Genomic DNA, 24,467 nt, shown 5'->3' on the forward strand with positions numbered 1-24,467 from the left:
GGTGGCGACTCCACCACTGCCCTGGGCAGCCCATTCCAATGGTTGATAACCATTTCGGTGAAGACATTTTTTCCCAATATCCATCCTAAACCTCCCCTGGTGCAACTTGAGGCCGTTCCCTCTTGTCCCATCGCCTGTTCCGTGGGAGCAGAGCCCGACCCCCCCTCGCTACCCCCTCCTGTCAGGGAGCTGTAGAGAGCGAGAAGGTCTCCCCTCAGCCTCCTCTTCTCCAGGCTGAACACCCCCAGGTCCCTCTGCCGCTCCCCATCAGCCGTGTGCTCCAGACCCCTCACAGCTCCGGTGCCCTTCTCCGGACACGCTCCACCCCCTCAGTGTCTTTCTTGGGGCCCAAATCCAGGGAAGGGGAAGCAATGGGAGACACCTCCTGCATCCTGCTCTCAGCAGTGCAAGGAGAGCCGGGCAGTTAAATTGTGTGTGCTGTCTGCAGATTTTGTGAGTGACTTGTGCGTCACAGAGCGAGTTTTAAATAGCCTTGGGCACAGCAGTTATTTCCTTTATTGGTCTGAGGAAATCAGGTTCAGGATGGAGGTAGTGTGAACTGGTAAAAGGCAGGGAACAGCGATTCGCAGACAACTTCAGCAAGAGGAGCTTTCATTTTCATTGGAAACATGTCAACATTTTGGCACATCATCCTGCTTGAAAACAAACGAAATGTCAACCGAAAGCCAAGGATTTTTTGTTTTCCCAATGAAATATTGAAATTTGCAGCAGGAAGCAAGCAGATCTCATGGAAAAATAATAAAAAAAAAAAAATAAACAAAGAAAAGAAAAGAAAACCACTGTGTCAAAAACTTAACAAATTCCAGCCTTGGTAGGGAAACCTCTTTAGCACAGTCCCCTCTCACAACACCGTCACCGGTGTCTCCCCCTGCCCGCGGTGTTGCCAGACCCGGCAGAGGAGGAGTGGGTGCTCCAGAGGAGGATGCCGAGAGCTGCATCCCGGGGGCTCACTGGGCAGAAAAGCATCACCGCAGCCTAAATGGCCGTGTTGCAGAAGGCGGGCAGGGGCTGATGGGCAAACCTTGTATGAAGTTGTAAGTCGTATGTCTTCATGCTGACTGCTCATGTCTTTTTTTTTTTTCCCTTGGGGAAGAAAAGCCCGTTCGTTAAGAGAGTTCCCTCTAATTCCATTGAGACAAAAATTATGTTAAACTCCCAGGAAAATCTATTTTGCTCTATCTTCAGCTGCTGGCTTTTTACCAGTTCTCTCTCTAATGGAATTAGTGAGATACTTTTGAACAGCGCAGAGCCTTATCTTAACCTTTGCTCTTTTTTTTTGGAAATTATTTAGTGCAGTTCTCTTATCTGGACAGAATTAAAAGCCTTACAATGTGTTTTTCCACTGCTATCCGCTCCTCTCCACCCCCTCCAAAAAACGCTACAGACTTTAAATCATTAGGAAAAAAAAGGAAAAAAAAAAAAGAAACAAAAAAAAAAACCAACAAAATCCTTTGATTTTGAAAGCAGAAGTTATTCCCAAGAAAAGCTGATTGGTAAAATATTGTCCTTTTGTGAAGGGGGGGTTGGAAAGTTAACGAGCCTTCCACGGGCGGCTGGCAAAGAAATGTGGAAGGAAACAAAAGCTGCTCATGGGGCAAGTCTGCTGGAAAGTCTCTGAAAAATGGCCTGAACTGCAGATTAACTCTGTTTGGTTTGTGTTCGGTATTGTCTCGCCTGTTTGCCGTAGGGGCTGATGAGGCCTTTGCTAAATGCGTGGAGCTATTTGCTTAGCTGTGCTGTTGTTTCTCTAAGTCCTTCCACTTAAATGCCTCTGTTTTGTAACTTTTCATTGAGTGTTTTTTTCGCTGCGTGGCTTTAGCGCAGGCGGCATTGCTGTGGAGGCAGTGTTGGCTCGTGAATAAAGCGCTACATTCAAGCAGAATTTAAGATATGCACCTCTTCCCTTTCCTGTTTGTCTCCCTTATCTGATGGATCAGCTCTGTTATTGTACGAGACTTCAGTTCTGAAATGCAACCCTCTCTGCTGCTGGAGAGAGCGGCAGAGATTTCGGCAGGCGTTGCTCACCTCTTCTCGCTGCGGGGCTCGGAAAACCTGCCTGAAAGCATTTGATTTGCAACAGTTAAAGAGCCTCTCCGCTCCTGGCTCCTGCCCTAACCTGCAGTGTGATTTCAGCCACATCAACTCACCTTTCTCCATATCTTTTACCGCACCATTTTTTGACTCTCTAGGTTGGGAAATCCGGCGCTCTGGCCTGACACCCGCCACTCGCGTGGCCAGAGCAGAGCACGAGGGGGGTTATCGTGACGTGAGGCGGCTGTGACGAGGACACGGCCGTGGGAACATGCCTGGGGACTCAGGCAGTGCCAGCAAGGTGCTGCAGAGCATCCCTCTGGCCAGGGCAGCCTCCAAGCCCAGACCTGCAATGGCACCACGGGGACCATGTCAGGGATGCTTGGGGAGATGCTGGGTGTCGGACCCCCCTGCGCAGCTCCCAGAGAGCTCCTTTCATGCCAGGCTGTGATGTCCTCCCAGGTCAAGGGTGGGCTGTGTTCATGGGTCACTGGGCACCTTCTTGGAGCCTTGGGAGGAGGCTCGGGCTCAGCTCACAGCAAAGCAGATTTAACATGAATTGAGGCTTTGTTTCCCACGCCAGGAATGCTCTCAGCAGCTCTGCTGAGCACCCCCACAGAGTGCCCTCCACTTCTCTTAGAAAAACCCTTCTGGCTGGCAGCAGAGCCTGGCACCAACAGGACAAGAAGTAGAGTTTTTGGTCATCCAGCTGAAAAAAAAAAACAGCCAAGAGTTAATCCCATGAGTTTGCCAAACATTTACAGGACGAGACTTATTGAGAGGAGCTGAATACGAGTATCCTGCACCCACAGCCCATCGGGTGCCCGTTGCTTCACCCTAAGTCTTTCTCCTCCCCATTTGCTCCTCACAGTTCCTTGCCGGTAGCATCATTTCTGGGTATTTTTGTACAACACAGCACAGAGGGGAATTGTGGTCGGTGACGGACGAGTCACCACAATTTATTTAATAAATACTAATGCATGAAGGGTGGCTGCTGAGAGGGTGACCTCTCAAGGTGACCCAGGCAGCACAGCCGTGATCGGGTCAGTAGTGTTCACGTGCAAAATGCGTGTGAAAACGGTCAGGAGAGTTAAATACCAGATGTCAGTAGATGCTTGATGTAGTCGTTAGCGAAGGCAGTGAAGTGGGCAGTGCTGGGGGGAATTAATGAAATCGTTCAGCCCTAACGGCAGGACGAGGGGAAGAGGGACGGCGCCTGGGAAGGGATGATGTGAGATTTGGAAAGAAATGAGGAGTCAATGAGGTGGAGAGGTGTGGAGAGGCCGCGGCGGAGGTTTCGGCTCTAATAGCAAGAAGGTGAGGTGGGAGAGGGGGCCGGGACCCAGCCGCAGCCCAGGGGGTGCGAGGGGTGATTTAAAACGCGATGGCCTGAAACAGAGAGCTGAAATGCAGCTCAGCTCAGGGGCGGTGGGGCAGCGAGGAGACACCTCTGGGGCATTGAACAGATGCAGAACTTCAGAGAAGTAGAAGTGAAGAAAAACCCAAAGGCCAAAGCAAGCGGGACCCACTGCATTCAGTTATTAAATCTGCTTCAACTAGGGATGACTGACCGAGGCTTCTGGGCAGGTTGCGAATTATCAGGGGTTTTTAAAGAACACGTCTTCAGACACGCACAAAACCAGCAAGAAAGGTTTGAAGCTTTTTCCTAGAACAACCCCAGCAATTTGAATGATGACAGAAAGACAAAGGGCACAAATCCAGGTGGTAAATCAGTCCAGAAAGAGCAGCAGAGTGTCACAGACCTGTTCTCCTCTTCCTCCATTAAGTACTTTTATAGCCCAGGCTGGGGGCAGATGAATTTGCATTTCAACTTTCCTTCCCCCTCCGAGGTGGCACTTTTTACCTTATGCTCCTTTGAATCAAGAGATGCAGAACTGCCAAAGGAAAATAAAATAAAATGTCATCTTTTTTATTTAATATTTAACTGCTGCTTAGACTCCTCCAAGAAAAGACCCTGATATTACTGTTTGGATTGAATTATGATGGCTCCGCCTGAAAGTTATATATTGCTGGTGCTCCATTATTCATTAATCGTAGCTTTTCCTGTCAAGATCAACATGTACTTCTCAGCTGGTGCCTTGACTGCGTAATGCCTCAGATAGGGAGGGAATGTAAAAAAGATGCCTCTTAATTGTTTGGGGATTTCAGACATGGCTTTTAAAATGTCAGTGACGGTTCCTGAAAGATGGCATCCTTTTCCCTATGAGCTCTAGATTGCCAACAGATGTTAACAGCCCCCGGCTCCACCCGATACTTTATGAACTATGGAGAAAGTAAACAATATCAGGATACAGGCAGCAAGGTCTGCTTGTAAATTCATTCCTGGGGAGCTGCAAAAAAAACCCAAACCCGGGGATTCAGTGCAGCCTGCAACAGCGCTCGCTGTGCCGAGGTTGAAAAAGATGTTGGGCTTTCAAAGAGTGATGAAGCTGCCATCAGCTGGGGAAGTTTAGGGGGAAGGAAATAAATTTAGGGCATTTTCTGGGCTGCTTTCTGCTGCAGCTCCTGGGTCAAATCCTCCGTCTCCGACAGATCTCACCTGGGAGAGCCACTCGGCACCACTGCGGTTCGGCTCCTGCACTGGGGGTGAAGGTGTTGGAGATCAGACAGCAGACATGCTCTGCAGGAGGGCATGCTCCATCCTGTAAATTTTGGACTTGTTTTCTTGCCATTTTTTCCCATCAAAATTACTGCTATTTCAATCCTTAATCAGCTCTTCAGGACTCAAGATTTCTCATCAAACCTTAACTTCCCAGCTTTGGACAAGTCGGGTTTCCAGTGTGAAACTGCCAGCACAACTCACAGCAGTGTTCAATGGGGAAGAGGGCAGAGGAGAGCAGGGTAAATGTGCCCGTGGGCAGAGCAGCACATGCTTTCACCCGCGCAGCTGGAGTCGGAGGCTGGTGCGGGATCCCAGCGCCTCCCACCCAGGCTGTCCTTGGGCAGCAAGCCGACGTCTGCGTGTCTGTCAAGACATGCCACGAGCTGAGAGCTGCTCAGAGGAGACATCCCACCCACCAGCCCTTCTCTAAGCTGCTGGCCAGGGTCAGTGCGTTGAAAAACGTTGTTTTCCTCCGCTTTTGCAAGCAGGATGCTCTTCAGGACATAAGATGGTGCAGCCAAGAGGGAAAAAAGGTTTCCAAGAAGGAAAAACTAAGGGTTTCAGCAGAGCTGGAGTGAGTTAATAACTTGTACTGAGAATGAAGAACGTACCCCTGTGATAGCCCCCAAAAGCCACAACGGTGCGTGGGTCTGCAGCCTGCAGCATCCTCGGTGCGTGCACACAGCAGTGTGGGGGTTGTTGTGTCTGTACCCGAGCGCTGCCTGCCTTGGGACCAGTGGCGACTGGGAGCTCGCCTGCGTGGCCATGGTGCTACAAGGCATGGGATCTGCTCCGCTTCGTCCTCCACCCCTGCGCAGGCTTTGCTCTCCCTGCAGGCAGCAATAGGAGGGCAGGGCTTAGCTGTGCCCCATCCTTGAAGGAAAACATAATGTCCCCAAATGTCCCTTGGACACGGAGGCTGTTTCCACAGTCACTGAACATGTTTATTATAGGGCAGACGGGAATCTAGTATTCAGTGGCAGCCCCGTGCTCCCCTCACTTGTCCTTCAGTTTAATGGGATACAGGCATAAATCATAGATCTGATACTGCACATGGGCTCTGGCTATATTTTTTTTATAAAGAACATTTGCTCTGATTTATAGAGCAGAGGGTTTTGAATTAGTCTAGCTTGAAAACTGAATCAAATCTTTCCATCAAGTCTGTTTTTTTGCATTATGAATGGCTTAGCTGTTTAGTAATGGAATGCCAATCAGCCATTGCTTCTCTCCATAGGCAATGCTGAGAAGATCATTTCGGAACATAGACTCTGTGATTAACTGAAATGAACTGTAAAATTGTATTTTGTTTAAAGCTTTTTCTTTTGCTGCGAGATTCCTGAGTGGATTGTGGAGTCACCTCGCTGGTGGCGTGAAGGGGGTTAAAGGAGGAGTGAGGCACGGAGGTGCCTGCACTGGCCACCTGATCTCTGCCAGAGTTTTCTCATATGTAAAAACAGGGCTGAGCATTTCCTAAGTTGCAGGGATGTCTTAGCAGTTAGGAGCAGATCTGAGATTTGGCCTACAAACTTGCACAGAAGGGTAAGAGCTTTTTCCTTACTTTAAGAGCAGACTGTTCTCCCTGCTTGGGGAAGGCGAACCGTGTAGGCACGGCACTCCTGGCACGCAGATTGCTGGAGCCAGCCGTCGTCTTGGCGAGCCCCTATCCCCTCGTAAACCTCAGCTGCACTTGGAGCTGCTTTCTGGCTTTGCAAGGAGAAAAAAATGCAACACAGACCCGTAGAAGCCGTGCTGCCCACACAACCCCGCGCAGGGCTGGCGCAGCTCCTCGGCATGGCCGTAGATGCCCGGGGACAGGCACGACTTGGAGGACAAGCAAAGAAATGAGATGCATGGTTACTGCTCCCCCCGCCACTCTCAAAGCCTGGCTTCATAAAGAGGACTGACCCATGGATACGAGCAGTGAGCCCGAGCTGACCCAAGACCCTCAACCAACAGTTTCTGCACCCACCTCAGAGCTTCCCTGGAGCTCCGGCAGCCCCTGTGGAAGTCACGTCCCACCCTAGCATGGAAGATGACAAATGCTCAGAAACCCCTCGTGTCCCCAAGTCAGTTGGGCTGCTGTTAATTATCCTCCCCAACAAGAGTGCACGCCTTCTTTCTGGTCAGAATACGTCAAACTTCAGTTTTAATGAACCTTTCTCCATGGAAGTCCCTTGACACCAAGGTGACAGAGCCCTCCACCTTCAACTCATATTTTTGCTTTGTCGCATACACAGGAGCATAAAAATAAGCTGGTTTTCAATCAAACAGCCCAAGGTTCTTCAAATTTTTCATATTCAACTGATGTGAATTATTCAGTGAATTATTTTGCTGTATTTAATGAGTTCCAGTTTGATTTGACTAAGTATAACTTTACAAACACGTTCTCTCTGCTCCCATCCATCTCAACAGCAGCTTTGAGATATTCCTTTAAAGTCATGTTTAGTGGCTTTGGGTTAGGTCTCATTAATACAGTAATGATTTTACTAAAGAGCTCACATGCTAAACCCGCTTTGCAGAATACATTAGCAAAATCACTTAAAATGGGCTAAAATAAATAACTTTCCAGAGCTTTCATATGCAGCTCCAGAACAACTAAACAGATACATACTCGAATGGTTAAATGAAATTCTTGTTTCTGTATAGAAAACTGATGTAATTCCACGTGAGACAATGTCAGGACAGACAAAGGGGCATGGTTACAGGCTGGCAATGGGGAGGAAAGGGTTCCCCCTCATCTCAGCTACTCTCCTGTAAATTTGGGTGTTTTGCCTGATGTTCTTGGTGCCTTGGCTCCCTCTCCCACCCTCCGCTCACCTCCACATCGTAGAATCATAGAAACGTCTAGGTTGGAAGGGACCTTTAAGATCATCAAGTCCAACCGTCAACCTAACACTGCCAAACCCACCGCTAAACCACATCCCTACATACAGACATAAAAACAGTAATTCGGCAAAATCAGGAGGCCAAAAAAATAAGTATTTACGTGAATATCAGACCCCAAGTTGGCTGGTTTCCAGCAGATTTGGGTCTCACGGGTGACTGTGAGTTCCAGTTGAGACTTTTCATGTCATTAAGGCTCCTCTGTCTTCCTCCCCGCCGGCCTGTGCCATGGCTCTGCCGTCTAATCAAGGACGTGATGATGCTGCGAGCTTCACGCAGGTCATTTGTGGGGACTTTCTCCTCTGCTCAGCTGCTACAGACAGGAGATGGCTGAAAGATCATGAAGCTCTGTTCCTCTGTCAAATTTGCTTGGAAATAGTTAATAGGTTCAAAAGTTATGGAGGTGGTAGGAAACACAGCGATACACCCACATACACACAGCGTGTTGTTTCTTTTGAGCTTAATTTCCTTAGGAAAACGGTCTAAACATCTGCAGAAAGTTCTCCAATTTATAAAGTCTCCATGTAGGGTCTCACCAGGAAGACCGTGTCGGTGGTCAACTGATGGGCCCAGCAGCAGTGAGTGGGACTGCCCCGGCCTCAGTTTCCGTCCTGGCAGGGTAGGGATGATGATGCTAACCCCTTTTTTTTTAAAAAAAAACACCTCATTTTGAGACTGACATATGGAAGAGCTACCTAAGAGCAAGGCACTCAGTATTAATTCACCGGTGGCCAATTTTATACCTGGGAACAATATGTGTTTGATTGTGCCGGTGCCAGTAGATTGCATTTCGTAAGGGTGTCCCTGGAAGGTGCCAGAGCTTGGAACTTTCTCAGTGGGAGCAACCATGAGCTGTGATGTATCGCTTCACTCTGGAAACATTTATAGCATGCTCCTCGCAGTGGGCATCTGCAAAGCAGCTTCTTAAGCTTTTATCACAGCAGGGTAATATCGACAACCAATGAACTTTCCCTTTCCGTAGCAGTTAGAGAGGGATAGGTATTAAAATCCTCCACCCCCTCGGCTCCCCGTTGACTTTCATCCGCGCTAAGCAACTGGCTTATCACGGGGTTATGTCTCACCAGGAGAGAGGTTTTCAGCGAGGCAGTGTCCCAGAGGAAAGCAGACGGGGGGACACGGCAACCCAGCCCCCGGCATCCCAGCCGCTGCACCTCTGGGGACAGTGCCCTCAGGGTGGGGGGAAATACCCACAGATTTCCCTAAAGCTGGGAAAACCACCTGCAGCTGCAGCTTGACACCCAAGAACCCTGTTCCAGCACCCAGCCACCCACCTTACACCCTGCCCAAACCAGTGACTGTAAGGGGGGGTCCACTGGACTGCATGGAGCTGTGCTGATTTACACAGCCTGAGGTACAAAACCACCAGTGGGACATGAGTAAGGGACCCCAAAGGCGTCCTTATTCCTAGGGACTGACAAGCTTGGCGCTGGGACATGGGAAGGAAGAGGCTAAAAAAGTGGAGCAAAATAAATTCAGACAAACACGATATGTCACAGAATGACAGAATGGTTTGGGTTGGAAGGGACCTTAAAGCTTATTCAGTCCCACCCCCCTGCCCTGGGCAGGGACACCTCCCCCCAGGCCAGGTTGCTCCAAGCCCCGTCCAACCTGGCCTTGAACACCTCCAGGGATGGGGCAGCCACAGCTTCTCGGGGCAACCTGCGCCAGGGGCTCACCACCCGCACAGGGAAGAATTTCTCCCTGATATCTAACCTAAATCTCTGCTTTTTCAGTTTAAAACTATTACCCCTCATTCTATCGATACGCTCCCTGAAAAAGAGTCCCTCCCCACCCTGTAGGCCCCTTTTAAGTACTGAAAAACCCCTATAAGGTCTCCGCAGAGCCTTCTCTTCTCCCTTCGATACTTCGCCTCCACTCCATCTGCCTCTTCCTGTCTGTCTCTTTTCTTTGCTCATGACATCAGCCAAAGGTCATTAAATCAATAAGTAGATTTCCTGGTATCCAACCATTTGGGGTCAGGATCTTTTAATACAAGGGAGGGACTGTGCCCCTGCATATGAGCGCAGCATCCAGCACATCGCTGTATTTATTATCATGATCGTTATTATTGAAATATCACTCACGATTCCTTTATCGATTTTGGCACACAAAGCGGGGATTCAAATCTGTGTTAAAATAACAGCTCCGCTGCGGCGCTCGGTATTGATGGACACGGAGCAATAACACTTACTGGAATGAAAGGCTCGGGGTGCAGCAGGGTGGCACGGCAGCGCTGGGGTCGTGAAGTGTCATCAGTTTGGACTCAGCTCCCTTGAACACTTTTGGGAAGGCATCTGGAAGAGAAGAGGTATGGCGGTGCAATAGAGCGGATGTGACAGTAAATAGTCATAATTTTGGACTAGGCATCATTGCATGGCTTTGGGAAGAGGTGTGGAAGAGGAGAGGACCAAGAGTTGGAGGGACATCCCGGGTGGGATGTCCACTGGAGATGCATGGAGTGGCGCTCAGCTCTTAAGCATCCCTACATTTGCATCTTTCTGCCTAAAAGAATGGGGAACCTACTGTTTAAAAGCTCCCAGATCACCACTCCCAACACAGAGCGAGGCTGTCTTCTTCCCAAAAGCTGGTCAGCAAGCTGTTGTTTTCACAGATTAGCACACATCTTTGGGGCCAGCTCCCGGAGCTGCTGCCTTTGGGTGGCTGCAGACGTCTCAGGGGCAGAGCAGGGCCTCAAGAGCGTGCACGTAGGAGGACCGGGATGCACAGGCTCCAGCTGTCCAGTTTGATTCATGCTGCAATTTCAGAGGCTCTGAAATACGGTGTTATTTGTATAGAAAAAGCCAATGCACTGACTTTGCCAATAACTTTCTGTTGAATGATCCTGCATTCAGGCCCGAGGAAAGGGGACATTAGCAGCTGGCAAGGCAAAAAAAAAAAAAAAAAAAGATATTTTTAATTTTACTTTTTTTTTTTTCCCCTCCTCTGAAATGTGTTACCTCCGAAGGCAGAGTCTGAGCGAGCAGGGAAGAACAGTGAGGTTATCAGCAGCCCTCGGCATGGCCAGGGCAGAGCTGTGGCCTCGCAGGGCACGAGGGCAGGACATTCCCCACATGCATCTTTTGGGGGTGAATATAACCTCTCTCTCCCCACACTATCCTAAATTCTTTCTCTGTCTATCTCTCTACTTACCTCTCCAGCTATTTATCTGCTTGCATCGACTAGATTAGATAAAGATTTAAGTGTAAGGACGGATGGAGATGGATTGGTAAAAGGCTACCCAACCATCCATCTGTTCCTCCACCTATCCATCTCGCTTCTTAAATCCTGATACATTTCCCATCATAGAGAGCAAGCTCTCCTCCTAGATGAAGACTGAGGATAGATAGATGGATGGCTAAGTAGATCTTCATTTAATCTATCCATCTATCTATCCTCCCAGACTGACCTATCAGCCCATCTCGCCTCCTAATTTTTTCTCTGCCTGTCTATGCTCAGAAACCCTGATCCATCCAGCTCCCAGTTAAGGATTTACTACAGCTTCTCTCCTCAAAGAGCAAATGTGTTTGACCCTTTTCATTACCCATAAAATTACTTGCATTGCTCCTTGTTTTTGCTATAGTTTTAATGGAGAGAAGCAGAGCCTGAAAGCTAAGAAATACCCAGGCGCTCTCCCCAATTAAACATCAGGTTAATCATCACCAGGAAGACAAGGGCAGTATGCCTGCAGCCCGGCAGGGTGCAGCCGAGGGGGCACAAGGGACCCCAGCCCAAAAGATCGTATAAAAAAAAAACCAAACATATCTCCCCTAGCATCAGTGGATCACATCCATTTGGATGGCACTGGCTTATAAATTGCTAGTTAAAAGCAGCCCTTCACTGCGCAATTTTCCCATGAAGGGGTGAAGATTTGGTTCTGCAACTTCTTGATGTGGGTCTGATTAAACACCCTGCTTCCATCCTCTCTCTCTCACGCCGTGCCAGGTAATTTATGACGACTCACAACACACTATTGTAAATGTTCCCTATTGCTCTGGCAGCACTCTTCCCTCCCTGGTACACTATTCCCCCCCTGAAGAGAAATGAGTTCAGCTAGTGACGATTGCTGCTGCCCTGGAAAAGGTTCCAGCGAGACTATATCACGCCTTAAAAACCAAGAAAATTAAAGGAGGAGGAGAAAAATATTGACCTGGAGGCCAATTAAGTCCTCAGCGCAAGGAGGAAGCTGGGACTTTAGAAAATGTCTATTTGGTAAAACTGAACTTTTGCACGGAGGAGTCCATATCACACCCCCTCCTTTCTGCCTGCCTCCAGGACATTTTCGTCTTTGTTCATGTTTCAGCCTTGATATTTGCAAAATAAAAGAAATTTCTGGTTTGAAATGATTCTGCGTTTCACAATGTTGAGCTGATTATCATGAAATTAATTATTACAAACATAAAGTTAACACGGCAGAAATGGAAACAAAAACCTCCCCAAAATTGCCAAGGGAATTATTTGCACAGATCAAAAGCAATTTACTCTGCCAAGCTTTCATATTGCAAATGGTATTTGAGAGCTCCTCTTTCCGTCCCAGCGTGGTTGGCAGAGGAGGTTTGCTGAACTCAAAACGTTTGGCAGGGCAGGAAAATTTTTCCCTTCACCAGTTTAAGTGTTGGGCTCGTTACTTCGAGGCGGAGGGGGTCTCAGCAAGTCGGGGAGCAAGATGTGGGGGCAGCCCCAAGAAAGTGCCAGGGATGTCGATCTGCCGGAGGGCAGGATGGGTCCACAGAGGGGTCTGCGCAGGCCGGATCGATGGGCTGAGGGCAGTGGCATCAAGGACAATCAGGCCGAGCACCAGGTCCTGCCCCTGGGTCACACCAACCCCACGGACGCCACAGGCCCGGGGCAGAGGGGCTGAAAGCCGCCCGGCGGAGAAGGGCCTGGGGGTGGTGGCCCACAGCCGGCTGGAGAGGAGCCGGCCCAGTGCCCAGGTGGCCAAGGGGGCCAATGGCATCTTGGCCAGTGTCAGCCACAGTGTGGCCAGCAGGGCTGGAGCAGTGACCGTCCCCCCGTCCTCAGCACTGGTGAGGCCCCACCTCGAGGGCTGTGTTCAGTTTTGGGCCCCTCATGACAAGAAAGACACTGAGGGGGTGGAGCGTGTCCGGAGAAGGGCACCGGAGCTGTGACGGGTCTGGAGCACACGGCTGATGGGGAGCGGCAGAGGGACCTGGGGGTGTTCAGCCTGGAGAAGAGGAGGCCGAGGGGAGACGTCCTCGCCCTCTACAGCTCCCTGACAGGAGGGGGTAGCGAGGGGGGGTCGGGCTCTGCTCCCACGGAACAGGCGATGGGACAAGAGGGAACGGCCTCAAGTTGCGCCAGGGGAGGTTTAAGATGGATATTAGGAAAAATTTCTTCACTGAAAGGGTTATCAAGCATTGGGACAGGCTGCCCAGGGCAGTGGTGGAGTCGCCATCCCTGCAGGGATTTAAAAGACATACAGATGTGGTGCTGAGGGACGTGGCTTAGTGCTGGTTTTGGCACTGCTGGGTTAACAGTTGGACTTGATGATCTTAAAGGTCCCTTCCAACCTAGACAACTCTATTACCCTATTCTATGAGGCATCAGCCTGTTCCCGTGTGCACATCTAATACCAATATTGCAAACTAAGGACCAAGAGCTGAGGGTGGGACTGCCTGGCTGGAGGAGGCAAGAGCGTTGGGCAGCAAGGGTGAGCTGCCGTGGGTGCAATATATTTAGGGAATCGCCAGGCGGGCTGGAGGGGTCGGCAGGCATGGCAGGGCAGGGGGAGGGCAGCTGCCTGTTTGCAGATCTCCCGTCCCGGGCAGTTTGTCCTTCATTTCCTGAGCTACAAATTTACTTGGACACATGTTCTGAATTTAGAAACAAGCACATTCAGTGGAATTCATATTTTATGAGGCTCCTTTTAGGGGCATATTGTAAAAGAAATTACTAAATCTGATTTTTCTGTTCTTTCCATTCTCTTAAAATGAGCTAACGAGCGTCAGGAAACATAAAAGGACCTGCTTAGGCTGCATCGTGTACCAGGAGGTTCAAGAGCCTGTGAACATCCCAGACTACTATGTGCCAATGAGACATTAAGAGTTAGAGGATGGCTTTTCTTCCCATGGCAGTCTAGGAGAACTTTACCATTATCACCCTGAGCCAGGTTTGGGGAGGAATCCAGTTCAATATCATAGACATGGAGATCCAGAAGTATGCTCCACCCCTGCGGTGTGGTCCTGGGGATGGGTTTTCCATCTCCTACTTTATTTTTCATTTAATCTTACAAATGACACACACAGAATTACATCCAAAAAGGTTGAGGCTGTAAAGTCCAGCACTCAGACCTTTGACAGGTCAAATCTGCCATTTTAATATTTGTAGATATAGAGATATATGTGCATATATACACTTAAGCTGTCCACTTAGCGTTGACAAAATGTCAGGGCCTTACCTTTTCAGAAGTGACTCACGGTGTTTTGGCTGCCCAAGCAGATAAAGCGGAGACACGACACAGATGCACTGCGGGTGCAGGAAGCAGCAACCCCCACTGGCTTCCCCCAAAAGCTTCTCCCTAGAAATGGAGGGTCCTCAAAACCACAGCTCCCCTTCAAAAATAAAAGCAATATTTGTGTGCTTGGTTATGTCTGCATTAATGACTGCATTATATGAGTCTGGGGGGTTGCTTTGGACTGGCCTCAGCCCTATCCCATACTCTGGACATCACCGGGATGCTCCAGAGCACAGCTTGCCGTCATAGAATCATAGAATTGCTGAGGTTAGAGGGGACCTTTAAGATCATCAAATCCAACCATTACCCTAACCTGACAAAGCCACTTCTAAGCCATGTCCCCAAGTACCACCTCTATCCTTTTTTTAAACACCTCCAGGGATGGCGAATCCACCCCCTCCCTGGGCAGCCTCTTCCAATGTCTGATAACCTTTTCAGTGAAAAAAATTTTCTTAATATCCAATCTAAACCTCCCCTGGCGTAACTTGAACCCATTTCCTCTCGTCCTATCACTTGTCACTGGGGAGAAGAGGTCATCCCCCACCTCTCTACCCCCTCCTTCAGGGAGTTGTAGAGAGCGATAACGTCTCCCCTCAGCCTCCTCTTCTCCAGGCTGAACACCCTCAGTTCCCTCAGTCGTTCCTCATAAGATTTGTCCATCCAGCAGCATGGGCAGGATCCAGTCCATGCTCTCCAGGGTGTGAACCAGAACACAGCCGATGGGGACAACAAAGAGGATCCCTTCACAGACACATCTTGATCACAACTAAGACACTAATAGAGATGTTCCGTGAGGGCCAAGTCACCATCCCTCACCCCCAGCCAAAGCTTGGAGGTTTGGAAATTCAAGTGTGCAAAGTTTCTCTCCACCCTCTCTAATCATAAATCATCCCCTAATCATTTGTTTGGGGAAAATATATAGTTCCTGCCACAACCACTGTGAGATAAAGCATTGTAAGTGTTACAACATGCGGCTAATCCCTTTAATAGATCTCTCGCTATTAATTTCAGTACTTGCTTTGGCTTTGCCAGGCCCTGTCATTACTCCTGGGGATTATGTCTTCAAGGTGGCCTATCTGCTTTATCCAAATACTTTTCATATTTCAAACTCCGGAGTGCACTTAGCATTCAGCACAAACCGACCAAAACACCTTGCAGAGCCGCTGAACTAGCAAGGCATAAATCTGCCACCCGTCTCACGGCGAAACAAATGGCTGCGAGTGAAAAGGAAGAGGGCTCCGTACTGTACCATTTAGCAGCAATGATCTCCACCGCAGCTGCAGATAGGTATGATTTGCTCATTCGTTGAATAGTGGGAAGGCACATTTTCTCAGCAGCCTTGTAGGACAGTTTGGAAAAGAGTGGCGTTGACCTGAGAGTCGCCAGAACAAATGTGGTCCCATTTGCACCCTTATAATTGACCTGCTTGGGCATATTGAAGGTCAAGTGGCAAAGTTTCCTTTCTGATCTAATCACAGATGGATTTTTAAGAGACAATGGAGAGCAACTGAGGAGCCTCCATGTCCTTCCCAGAAGTTAACGGGCCCTGACACCTCTCAACCTGGTGCTGAGAGACACTGGAGCTTCAAGGACGAGTTTCCAGCTGTTGTCTCCCCATAGTCCTTGTGGGTCCCTGGGCACCACTGGGCTCCATTTGCAACCCAGCATCTTTCATCCATGCAGAGCATGAGGCAGGGAAGAGCCACGCCGTTCAATGACCATGCCTCCCAGGCGAGGATGAATTTATAGCGATGAGTTCTCCCGTCTCAGCTTGAACTTGTGCCCAGCAAAGGTGAACACTGCCTGAGGAAAGGGCAAATGCAAGAATCCAGCGAGGACATCAGGAACACAACCTCCCAATAGCGCATTGCAGCCCATTTTGAAACAACCACGTGCGCTACCAACCAGATCCATCCAGCCAAAAAGCTGCGTGGCACCAATTCACAGCTCAGCTCAGGAATATTGGACCAGGCAGAGAAACTGAGCCCTGGACCCCCTTGTCGAGTCCATCGTCCCTCGCTCACTGCCTTTGTTGGGATGCCAAAGCCAATCGGGAGATGCTGAACCTCGTTGGCTTGTGTTCATTTCTGGTAAGTAGTGACTATTAGTATTCAGGCCAAAGATCTCGCAGCATTATACAGTTCAATATTTTCTGCCCCTGTAACAAAAGCAATCCATTTTGCATGCAGAACGCGGGAGTGCAACCTTTTGTTACTCAAGTTTCTTAAATTTTTATCTCAAAAATCAATGAAGGAATTGGAATTCCACATCTCATTTTATGGTCAGGAGAAAAAGAAAGAGAGCACAAGGGAAAATGATGAAAGAGGGGAAAAGGGAAAAAAACCCCACCCTAGCTCATCCAGATATGGTCATAAATTCTTTAACAATTTAATTACTGTGCATTTTGTGCTTTGGTTTTAAAGCTTTGAATGAGGGTTGGGGTTTTTTTTGTTGTATTTTTTTTCCCCTGCAGAGTCTATAGAATTGCTTGTCTTTTGTAGTTGATCTTCTTGGAGAAAGAAATTATTCTCCATCCAATTAATCTAATTAGAATGTAATCAAGTTGTAGAGATCTGTGCAGCAGTGTGAGTGATTAGGAAAAATTACCTTTCCGCAAAGAGTTTAAATTTAATTTTAGTTCCATAATCTACAGCCCAAATAAAGGAAAGTGTAATTTGCACTGCAATACTTCGTGCCACGCTGCCTGTTTCCTGGGTAGAAAAGCAAATTTCAGCTGCATTCACAACAAACCACCCTCCTGTTTCTCAGCTGAACCCGCGTAAAAACAATGGTTTCCATTTTCCAGAAGGAAATGGGAAGACACGCTCCGCTCACGATCACGCCATGGGTGGCTGAGAGCAGAGCTGGGTTTTTAGTGCTCCAGCCTCGTGTTTAACCCATTAGACCGCGGCCCAGAGATGCTGCCAGCTGGTGGGTTGCCGGCACCAGGATGCTTTTGCCAACCGTGACCATTGTCAAAGCATTCAAAGTGAGAGTGAGTGAAACCCCGCAGCAATGAAGAGTCCATGGGAATTTTCTTATTGTCTACATTCCCTCCCCAAATCAAGAATAAAAATTAAAGACCTCAAATTTATCTGTGCAATGAAATATTTTCAGAACCCTTGCTTTCCTTCACATCTGGAGGTTTCCAGGGCCATAAATAGTTCAGGAAATAGGCAAGAATTAAACTGGTATTTTTTTGTAATTTTCTAAATTATTCCTTTGGCTTTCAGCCTTCCCATTTCCACTCAGCTGGGACGTTTCACTGCAGACACAGCTTTTCTTTCCCTCTGGGAAAGGTTTCGGGGGTGGGAGGTGCACCACCACTCTCAGCTCATCAGTGCACCAGCAAAGCTAAGACAAAAAGTGTTGCATTAGGCCGCGTTAAATCTCACTGAAGCTGGCGACCAGAATAGCTGCCTTTCACATTAGACAGCTGTAAGCCATTACCAGCACCTGGATCTCACAAGCTATCTGCCCTTTAGAGACCTGGCCCACCCCAAATCTTGCACCAGGCACCTCTAGGGCCTATCCCACTAGGCAGATAAAAAACATCCTTCCAAAATTCAATTTAACTATCTTCCAGGGACATTCGGTCTCAAAATCACATCTCTGCTGAGCTTGGGTCAGCTTCTTAGACAAGATCTGCAGTGAACTGCTGAGCTTCATCCTTGAAACCCCGTTCCTGTGTTCACCAGTCAAAACCCAAGCAACAGAAATGTTTTTGTGGTGAACAGATACTTGCATGCATATATACTCACGTGCGTAGCCTAAAAGGCTAATGAGGGCAATGATCTTTAATACACCCCATGGGGAGTTTCTACTGTCCTTAAGCCAAAATCTGAGGCTAAGAGAGGGAGATGAGGATAGTACTCTGTTAGTTGCAGAAATATCCAGCCAAGACTCATTCCTATTGCCCAGCCAGGGCAAAACATTAAAAAAAAAAAAAAAGGAAAAAAAATTGATTTTGTTGTTATAATTCTTAAACTTATGAATTCCAGAACTTTTTTAACATTGTCTATACTAAAATAAGCATGTCCCACCCTTTTCTTCTTTTTGGAGTATTCTGAAGCATCTTTAGAGTGAAAATCTTTATTCAACAGAGCTGGGAGGAGTGGGGTGGCTGCCCAGTTGCTTCCCCTTCATGCCATACTGGTCTCCCCCCCAGCCCTGGCTGTAGTAACAGCGATGGGGATGTTGTCCCCTTAGGACCCCCCCCGCATTGAGCAAGACATGACCACTCACCTTAGCCCTTGAAGGAAAGGGGTGAAGGAAAAGGGGAAAAGAGACGGTGCGAAGGAGAGTGCGAGAGAGAAAGAAAAATGAATTGCTTAAAACTTCTATTACTCTTCATTACCTTCTGCTTTATGTAAGTTCCAAGGTTCATTTACCCGCTGTAAGTAGCCCAGTGCCTTTGTGTGTAAGAGTTGTCATGCCTATTGCTCCCATTAATGTACTGCGTGAAACTAAAGGTAGCTCGGCTGGTGCCGCGAAGCCAAATCAATGTAACTAATGTACCTCGTGCAACAAATCCGTAATTGTCCGTTGTTGGACTAGATGGATGGGCTTCGAGTATTTGCTGAGAACAGGGACAGAGAGGGAGATTACTGCCGGTGGGAGCTGGAAGCGATCCTTCCCCTGAAGCTCAGAAGATTGCTTCAAAGCCTTTCCTCTCCGTGGCGAGACATGGCCGGGTGATGTTGTATCAGTGGCCTGAGGGGTTCATTTGAATGAATCAGTTTCTTGGAATTTTTTAAGATTAAAATGTGCTTTTTGAAGAGAACCCTCATGATTCATTTAAAATCTGCTGTCTCTCTGCACAGACCCACTGGTTGGGTATGGCCAGGACAGCCAACAGCCCGGTTCTGTATAAAAACAGAAGTGAAGTGAGACAACATGGTCTGATCGCACAGGAACATTCATATTTTACCTGAGGGAATATAATTTTTTAATGTCTTTTTCCTAAGACGTATTTGTAAGCTTGCTCATGCCCTGAGCTCCATTCCCACAGGAGGCAGCTTGCAGGGTTTTTTCCTTTGAGCTTCTCTTTTTTTTTTAAAAAAAAAAAAAAAGGAAGTTTTTAAGTTTTTTTAAAGAAAATATGGTCTAGCTTGATATTCAGGTGTGGAAAGGAGGGTGGGAGCTGCTAGCAGTAATGGAACAGCCTGGATTCTGCAGAGACCCCAGCTTTTCTGGGTTTGAAAGTTGTGAATTGAGGTCTTCGATCCTGCCAGGAGCTCCCCAAGGCTGGTGAGGTCTCTGGTTCACTCCCCACGTAACTGTACTCCAGGTGCAGCCTTCGTGGAAATGAACTGAGTTTTCTTGTTTGCAGTCATCAAAATATATCTATAAATAGATAGGTTTACTCATGTCTTGGAATGCACTATAAATATTTTGGATTGTCATTCATTAAATGTGTTTCTTTAGAGTTCACGGGGAAGGGAGGTTGCAATAGGCTTGGTCTGTGGGTTCCTGAGGTCTGCTTTTGAGGCAAAGTCCGACTCTTTCATGTTTCTTGCCAGTATTACTGCAGACCCCTCCAAAGAAAGGCTCTGAAGAGCCACTGTGTCATGGTGTCCTTCCATCCCAGGCTGGGGACCTGTGCTAACATGTGCGTCTCACTCCTATGGGCTCTTCTGGAAATCCTAACGCTATGGCAGCAGCTGTGATCTAATTCATGGCCCCAACATTGTAGATATATATAGCTATGTGACATATATAGCTATGTGACATGCAATTAAAAAAAAAAAAATAAGGTATTCCCAAGTCCACCGGTTGGTCTATAATGCTCCTGGATGAACCTGGTGTTGCGTGCTGAGAAGGACACAGCAAAAACTGGTCCCTGCCCCAAAGACCTTGAAACCTAAATACATGAGAAGTTCAGAGAGGGAAAGAGAAATAAGCATTAAGAGGGACAGTGATTTATCCAAGGTCACCCAACAAATCAATAGCAAAGGATTTTCCAACCCTCACAGAAGTTCCTCACAGCACAAAAATGTTTTCTTGTAATGCAAAAAATCCTCTTTTCTATATTTAGCTGCAGAATTACTCCTGGAACACGTTAGTTCTCCAGGCTCCTTGGACAAAATAATGTTATTAAACCGAATGCCAGTGGAGGCAAAGATGATTTGACATTTCGTTGAAAATTGCACCCAGAACTATTAAGGAAGGGGAACTTATTTGGGTGCGCTGCAGGCACAAACTCTTCAGATTTACACTTTTCAGTCAGAGCTGCCTGCAACCCTCCTGCAAAACCGGAGGAGAATTTCATACTTTTTTCCCCCTCTCTCTCCCTTTACACTGAGACAAATCTCCAGGAAAATTCATTACGCGGTTTAAGTGATGGGATTTATCATTCCATTCAGCTTCTCCAACTCGGAGCTCTCCTCGCTGTCACACCAGCGAGGCAATTCTAATTTGTTTCTTTCATATTTCCCCCATGAAGTTCGCCTCTGAATGACGGGAAGAAAATAGAGATGAGAGCCTAGTGTGGCTTGGGGCTATACGTAGTGCCGTGGGATGATTTTCTGCCAACTGCTTCTCTGGAGCCTTCATAAAGGGGAGACACTCCAGACCATTTCATGGGTACCTAATACAAACCTCACAGCAGTGCTCCTGCACAGCATTGGTGCAAATCAGAAGCTCAGACGGATCTATCACCCACCACGGAGGAGGTTTCTCGCCCCTGAAGGAGGGCTCCTGGCTGAGCTGGTCTTTGTGCGTGTTGCATTTGAGATCTTCCCATAGTCAGAGCACTTCTTCCCATCCGGTGTCTCCTCCCTGCAAAGCTCAAGGGTGAAAACAAAGCTCTTTGCTCCAGGGACAGCTTCTCACCTCCTCTGCGCAATGAGAAATCTCTGCTGGGTGGTCAGCACCACCAGGAGGTCACCATCAGGATGAAAGAGCGGGGAGGACATGCAGCGCCAGCAGCTGACTTAGTCAAAAATGCCCTGGAGCATCATGAAGAAGCCACCAGAGCATGAATGACCCCAAGGCAGCAGCGTGCCCGGGACAGATCCAGCATCCCCACTCCTGTACCCCTATTATCGCTGGAGGTCCAGGTCCCACCTCAGCTGAGGACCCTTCACCCTGCTCTCACCGTCCTCCCTCCTTGCCCCAGCCCTGGCTTGCCAGGCGTGGTGAACCTCAACGAGGCACCCAGCAGCTGGGGAAGCCTCTGTGGGAGGGTCACAGAGCATCTGTTTTAGACAAGACCCTAAATCTGGGACCCAAGTCTCATTTTAAATGTTTAAGAAGTCCTTTATTAGCTCTGACCTTTATCTAGTGTTAACAATAAACTGATGGTGTTTCCTATTAGCCTCATATAAACATATCTTTGGCTAATAAACACTGCGGCCATATACCCAGAGAGTTGGTTTCTATCTGCCTAGAGTTATCATCCCATAAAGAAGAAGCTGCTCCACACGATCGTCTAATTGATATATTTTGCTTGATTCCCAATAAGCTATAAAAAGGTACGTTTGTTGTGGGGAAAACTACAGTTTTTATCATCTTCTGCCTCATTCTAAGGGAGGACGAAACTAAGAAATCCGCTTTACGTTTACTAAAATATTTAGAACAAGCTGTGACAGATGGAAAACATTTTCGAATTACTATATGTTGTATTAATATGATAGTCCGTCCTTGAGAATAAAAAGTAGTCATAGGTAGGTAGAAAGCTATTAAAGAGATAAAGAGATCTCCCTTTAAATTGACACATATCTTATTTGATTGCAGCACCATTCCCATGCAGTTTCAATGTTCTTTCTCCACTAACACCAAATTAATTCATTTTGATTATTGTTATTATGGCAAATGGCAAAAGGAATTAACAGTGATGAATCAGGCGCTTACTGCGAAGCGCGAGCTGGATTTCCCACCTCCCGTTGAGACGCAACGAGACCTGCGCGCGGCTGTGAGGCCATAAAAATGATGGAAGGAAATGGGAAGGAAATCATCTGGCAGATTAAAAAGATTCCTTGCAAGGTAAGGTCTGCCAGACTTTGTACAAGACCCAAGATCATCCCTGTGACCTACAAACAGTTAGAGACAGAAGGTTTTTTTTTCCTTTTTGAACTACATTTTTGGCTCAGGAGAGGGTGGCGTGGCCGTAGCGAGCGCCAGGGCTGAGCCTGGCACCGGCTGAGCAGCCAAAGGGCGATTTCTGCAGCTGCGGGAGGTGGCCCATTTGAAAGGCAAATTTCGCTCATAGGAAAAGTGCAGGGCTGCAAAAAGTGAAGCAGGTCTGGGAAGCAGCTCCGGGGCTCTCCGAGGGGCTGCGGGGCCTCTCAGGTCCCATCCTCTTGCCCGTACCATGTTTGTAGTCGGCCCCGCGATGACTCTCCAGCTTGACTTGAACTGTCTTCCCCCCCCCCATGGCATTACTGCAATAAGGGGGGCACCACCCGCACTCCTGAAGGTACCCCCGTTTTCTCCACTAATAAGCTCCAGGGAGAGGTCAAATGAACAAGCCCATGACCCAGGTTACAGCCTGATTTTCTTATATTCGTCAGGGCAGCGGGAGGTCAGCCGAAAAGCAAAGGGATAAGAACCAGCTCTGCTCATCTCGGCGTCTCTGCCCCAGTGCCACTGCGCAGGGGGGTTGTGGCATCACTGCTCGGCTGCGCGGGGAAAGCACAGTAATGCATTTAGGGTGGGCAGTGGGGGACTCGGGTGATCTACATTCAAGTCCCACCAGGGCTGGAGAATCCCACGCGTTTGGGGGATTTTATTCCGGCCTGGAGAAAGATTGGGAAGGCATTGGGAAGGCTAAAAGGACTGCGGGGAGAAATCAAAGTCACAACCCTGACTGACAGGCATGTTGGCAAAAGGGGGAGAAAAAAAAATAAATAAAAAAGAAACCAGCCCTGCACAAATGAAGTTTACCTGATTTGGAGCATCCTAAAGCTCTGGCTTGTTCAAGGAGGGGATGGAGCTCACCAGCTGGAGGAGTCCCCACGAGAGGGCATTGCTGCGATGGCTCTGCGCAGGGCCCCGCATTTCCCCGCTGCTGCTGTTAACCCCTGGGCGAGGTGGAGGTGGGAGCTGCAAAGTCTTTCCCCCCTACACCGCCTGTGCATCTCGGGGCTTTTCGGGGCCACAGGCTGGATCCGCCTCCCTCAGCTTGGCACGGACCCCTTCCACCTCTCCCCATCTCTGACATTAACACGTGCTCACCTTAACCCGAGCCCCGGACCTGCTGGGATAGAGCCCAAATTTTCCTGCTGCTTCTCATTTCAGGTGGGACAGAGTGAGCGTGAGTGGGAGCAAACAGCATTTCAGCAACAACACAGACCCCATTGGGGCGAGGGGGTGTTGGAGGCTCGGTGGCCTTTCTCTTGCTTTCCTCTCCCTGCTCTCAGGTTATTTGGCAGTGGGAACATCCGTAGGTGGTGGGGGACATCCGTAGGTGGTGGGGGACAGACACCTCCTGGCGGAGACCCCGGTGGCATTGTCACCCTGCGATAATGGGTGTGTTGGGTGCTCAGCGTGGCACCGGGTCAGTCACTGCATGCATGTATTATCATGGAAAGTGTCACCCAGGTGGGTTTTTATTGGAATTCCCATAATTAATGTGCCTCTACCCTGAATCCCAGCCAGCACCTCGCCAGGGCTTACGCTTCCCTTTTACTTAGCTGTTAGGGCTTGATGGACTGAGGCTGTGATCTGAGAAAAGTCGAGATGACGAGCATTGCCTGGGGAGGTATGCCACTTCTGCGATGCCCTGGGGCACCCATGGCACCCCTCAGCCCCCGGTGGCCGGAATGGCCCAGAGCTCAGACCCAGGATCTATTTAGCAGGTTTGGGCTCTGCCAGGGATGGGCACTAGCTGCTTCATATGGGCAGGCAAGAAACTCTGAGCTTCGCCAGAGAGATGGGCAAGACCCAGTGGTTTGGGTCCCTGCTCTGCCCTGGGTGGGTTTGAGCCTCTCTCTGCCCTCACAAAGGAGTTTCTTTTGGTTTCCTAAGGATGGATTTTGAGATTTTCAGGAAAATGGGCAGCAAGAAAGACCCACCTGTATACCAAATTCATTTTGAAGGGCTAACACAAGACTCAGTATGAGCCTTTCCCCAGCACAGAGACCCATCCCCAGCATCCCATACCTGATCCCGCAGTTACGGACATGGCAGCTTCCTCTGTGTCCAGTGGTGTTTCCATGGTTGGGTCCTCTGCGTGCTAAGGATCATCTCTGTACTTCCAGGAGCTGCAAAACCAATAAAAACTTTAAGAAGCTGAAGTCATCACGGAGCAGAAGCCATTCGTTTGTTTATTTGGTTGGTTGCAGACACCGAGAAACAGTGCAATACTATTAGCATCTTCGAGCCCTCAGCCGCGCCGAGCGCGCACGGAAATAGCAGCGCCGCGTCTCCCTCTGTTTAGCCCAGTGGGAGAGCAAGGGCTGCCTTAACAGGGAG

The sequence above is a fragment of the Vanellus vanellus genome, assembly GCF_965231255.1.
Source record: "Vanellus vanellus genome assembly, chromosome: 22".
Classification (NCBI taxonomy): Eukaryota; Metazoa; Chordata; class Aves; order Charadriiformes; family Charadriidae; genus Vanellus; species Vanellus vanellus.